At 34.6% G+C, this 4,666-nt stretch overlaps 1 long non-coding RNA gene across 2 annotated transcripts; it reads left to right on the top strand.

Moving 5' to 3' along the window:
* The first annotated feature begins 1,159 nt into the window (after positions 1 to 1,159).
* On the top strand, positions 1,160 to 3,678 carry LOC112507349. Of its 2 annotated transcripts, none has more exons than XR_003068516.1 (3): positions 1,160 to 1,417; positions 1,924 to 2,029; positions 3,076 to 3,678. It is a non-coding gene; the product is annotated as an uncharacterized LOC112507349 (long non-coding RNA). The 2 variants fall into 2 exon arrangements; XR_003068515.1 differs by lacking the exon at positions 3,076 to 3,678 and adding an exon at positions 2,153 to 2,468.
* The last annotated feature ends 988 nt before the right edge of the window (positions 3,679 to 4,666 follow it).

Below are 4,666 nucleotides of genomic sequence, written 5' to 3'. Positions count from 1 at the left end.
TGTTTCCACCACAAGCTATAACGACGACATGTTGTTGTTATATACTCTTTTTGATGATAAATGAACTTTTAGCGACGACAAAAGTCGTTGCTAAAAGCCTTGTTTCTTGCAGTGCGTATTATTTTTATGTTCGTCCAAGACTTATAAAATGTCATGAACGAGTCTGGCATCAGATGCTGAATGGCTGGAAAAAATATCCACTCACACTGTTGTTCTTAAAAAACGGGTCCTATATGAAACCGTTAGGTTGATGGTAATAAGTTTTTTGTCCAAATTAAATTAAACAATTTTATACTTTGCATTTGTTTTAGGGATGGCAAAAAAACCCGAAACCGGTGGTGAAAATCGAAAACCGAAACTTTCGGACTGGGTTCGGGGACATTTTATCAGGGGCGGGGCAGGGATCGGGGACAAATTCGATGATTTTAACAGGGACGGGGGCGAGGGTAGTGATCACCGTCCCGGCCCGATATGTGTGTGTGTATATATATATATATATATTAGTTTTAATTTATATAAATGCATATATATATATATATATATATATATAATATCATTAAAAGAAAATAGTAATATTAAAATTTAAAAGACTTTTATCCACTTTACCTAAATAATGCATACAAAAAAGTCTAGTTTATTTGTTTAAAATCGTGATTTTAGTTGTATGATGTTTGAATTTCTGTTTAATTATATATTGTAATATAATATATTGTTTGTAATTGGTTCGATTATGTTTGAGACATTTAAATTTACATCTTTTAAAAAATTGTAATTTACTTTTAATTGTGAAAATTAGCATATTGTAATTTTTTTTAGATCGGTTTCGAGTTTCGATTTCGGGTTCGATTATAACCAACAGTGAAAAAAAAGATTTTTACCCTTAACGGGTTCCCCAACAGGGATTGGGAAAACCGCGGGGACCCAATGGGGATCCCCGATAAGATCCCCGACGGAGATCAAGGCAGTTACGGAGACGGTTTTAACTATCGGTTTTGAAGACAGGGATACAAATACCCGATCGGAACCCGACCCGTTGCCATTCCTAATTTATTTTGTATCATGTAAAAGTTAGAAGGCGTTGAGAACGGGATGGGCTCGGCTGTAGTTGTAAGGCCCATAATAGCGAGTACTGATTCCGCCATTCTGGTATCAAATTTGCGGTTTGCATTTTTACATGGGTTCCAACTGGCGAGGGCCGAAACCCTAATCAACTATTATAAAAATGCCGACGGCGGCAATGCCACCGCCATTTTAGGGGATTCATCCTAACCAAGTTACTGCTTACAGCATCATGGGATACTTCATTTTTGGTCATCCATTTTACACAAAACTGTTGTATCAGTAATTGGAATTAACATTTTCCATGTGCTTTGGAAATATCGATCACTTTGTCAATTATAATGGAGATCCTGCATAGGTATATCTTTGATCTTGAGTTCTTATATAAGTTCTAAACATTATATAACTTAATGGAGTTATATGGTGTCTGACTATATGTTTTTAATTAGTTTAGTTCGGTATCAATGGCGTCGTATCTTCCTATTTTCAATTTATCGTCAGTGTATGATAATATACGTGCTTCTGTAGGTGTAAAATTGCAATTACAAACTCTGAACGATTTTGAGATAAAAATTGCGACCGATGATAGTATTGTTGTTTTCCTAGGTTGAATAGTTAAACTTATTGGAGGATTATAAGCTTTTAAATGGTTGAACACAATATTTTCTTAGGTTGAACATGGATTCAGGTGTTTTTTTTTGCGTTCACTATAATTTAATTGATCTGTTGCTATTCTTGATTGCTTTCTGCTACTGAGTTCAAATGTAAAACGTTAGATTAGTTTGTTTTTTATGCTGTCAAGGTTCTTGAGAAACCAAATGTCTATGTAAATTGATGTTTATAAGTCTTCTTTTCAAATCCCAGAAATGTATATGTCGAGGCGTTGGATGGCAGTGTTCTGAAGGCACCTTTGTCGATAGGCAAAGTGATCAATAAACTATTTTAAAGAATCTGATGCAAGGAACTTGAGGTACCTTCTTCATTTTTGTTGATGTTTTGCAGTTTGTCCTTTTCTTTTCAAATTCATCCCAGGAATGTATGTTTTGCAGTTTGTCCTTCTTTCTGTTGATGTTTTACACTTGGGTATTCACAGTTCTATGCTGCCATATCATCATAATCTGCTTATAAATTTGTTTCCCTTGCGGCTGGCCGAGCTGACTGGTGCAAGTACAGCCAGACAGTAAGTAAATACAGCTGCTACATGGAACTTGTGACACAAAACCAGCTCTTGACTGTATAAGTTACACAGGGCAAGATTGATAGTGTTGTACATAGCTAGTTACTTGGCATGATTCTTAGTAATTTTAAATACTTCTACATTCACAGTTCTTGTACCTGCTTCTATTTGTATGTTATTTGCTTACCTGTAACTAGCTTTTGAAAATTTTATCTTATTTGTCTCTCTCTCTTTCACACTTTTCACAAGTTGGGGGTCTTCACAAAACAACCGCTCTAATCTTTGGGTAGATGTCATCATACCGAGGTATGCCAAACTCTCGAAAATGGGGTCCGGGGGCGGGTGGTGAGATGTACACAGACATAACCACCCCTACAGGGTAGAGCGGCTCTTCTCTAGCCCCCACAGCGGCTCATTTCATTTGGTGTGGGCATTCACAGTTCCATGCTGCCATGACATTGTAATCTGCTTATTAACGTGAAGTCGAGTGTTTTTTCTTCACTTGCAGCTGGCCGAGCTGACTGGTGCAAGTACTACCAGACAGTAAGTAAATGCAGCTGCTACATGAAACTTGTGGCATAAAACCAGCTCTTGACTGTAAAAGTTACACAGGCCAAGATTGATGGTGCTATACACAGCAACTTGCTTGGAAAACTCAAACTGAACAAACCTGTTAAATCCCATGTAGAGGTAGGGTATGAGGATATGATATATTTTAAACCCTTTGCAACCCACAACCTTGCAAAAGTAAATAGTATAAAAGAAATATATGTGGCATGATTCTTATGACGAGTATCTTGTTCCTACTTAACATTTAACCATTTTGTTTCATTTCACAGGTAATAGTCCAGATCGGAGAAAGACTGGAAAGCGCTCATCTTTGCATCATAGATGCACAAAGAAGCCCAAGCTCAGATTTTGGACATGGGTCCAGTCTGAAAAGCCTGGGCATAGTGATCCCGATGCCTGGTCCAGGCCAGATTTCAAAGCCTGTTCAGGTTGAAATTTTTGGTGGCAGTAAAGCCTGGAAAAGCCTGACCAAGCCCTTTTTCAACCCCAAATCCTGACCCAATCCGGAAAAAACTGGGTCATTTTTCTCTCCGAAAACAGGCTTGGAAGGCCTGAGCCCAGGCCTTGGCATCTCTACTCTGCATCATGTAAAAGAGAAAGTAACATGATATGCATCAAAAGGGAGCTCTGAAAGAGGCATGGCATTCAATATACATAGCGTTTTTTTTACCTCGAGAAGCTGAGGTTTCAGGTTTTTGCGGCATTCTAGTTTTTTGTGTGCGTGTTTTGAAACCTTATTTTGTTGGCAAAACTTTGAAATGAAGGCAAACTATGTTTGCCGATGGAGCATATTACATTGTTGATTCTTCTACATTGTTTGAAGCGAACTCGCACCAAATATATCGTACCAAACATGGGACAGTGTTTTTTGATTTGTTATGTTTGGTCCTTTTCATGATCACATTGCATTAGATGGGTTGCTTATCCGAGTTGGTTTAGTTGATTCGTCTTTTGGTTAAAGGAGTCCCCTTAACTTTAACCATCAAAGAGAAAATTTGTTGCCAAATAAACCGTTTAATTTGCAAATCAACTTGATATTTTTATGATTTTATCATTGGTTGAATATTCAAATTTGAGAGGCCGGTTGTTTGGTCTATGTCGAGGAATGAAAATTATGAAGAATATGTTTTTATTTTTTTGGTTTAAATTGGAATGAAAATTTGAGTTTGTAGGAGATTATATCTATTATATTATACTGGAAGGGTGTTTGTACAATGCAGCAAGATACATCTTGATTTTAATGTTGTGTTTTTTTTTCAATCGATGTTATAATACAGTTTTATGTGGTTTTGAGAAAATATAACGTTTTTATTTTTGAATAAAATATAAATATGAAGATATATCATAAAAATGAAAAAAATATTGATATCTATACTATATTATAAAACATTTAACAAAAACTCTTAAAAACCATTTTTTTATGCATGAAGTATTGTTTATTGATGTATATTACTTAAATTTTAATATTACAAGTAAATTTATAGACAAGTACAATTTATTAAAGTTTCATATTTGAATTTGTGTAACTAACTATAGATAAACATAATCAAATATTAGATAAACATCTCATATTAAATATAAAAAATCTAGAATATAATTAAGATAATCATTGAGTTATAACATAATATTTAATTATTATCTATACTATATTATAAAGCATTTGGCTAAAACTCTTAAAAACTCTTAAAACTCTTAAAAACTCTTAAACTCATTCATCCTTATCCGATTTCATCCCATATATGAATTCGTGTAACCAACTGCAGATAAACATAATCAAATACAGGATAAACATCTCATTTTAAATCTAAAAAATCTAAATTATAATTAGTATAATCATTAAATTCTAACAGAATACTTAAT

The sequence above is a fragment of the Cynara cardunculus genome (genome assembly GCF_001531365.2).
Source record: "Cynara cardunculus var. scolymus isolate 2C chromosome LG 2, CcrdV1, whole genome shotgun sequence".
NCBI classification, from domain to species: domain Eukaryota; kingdom Viridiplantae; phylum Streptophyta; class Magnoliopsida; order Asterales; family Asteraceae; genus Cynara; species Cynara cardunculus.
Note: the sequence above shows the minus strand (reverse complement) of the source record. Positions and strands in the feature narration are given on the sequence as shown.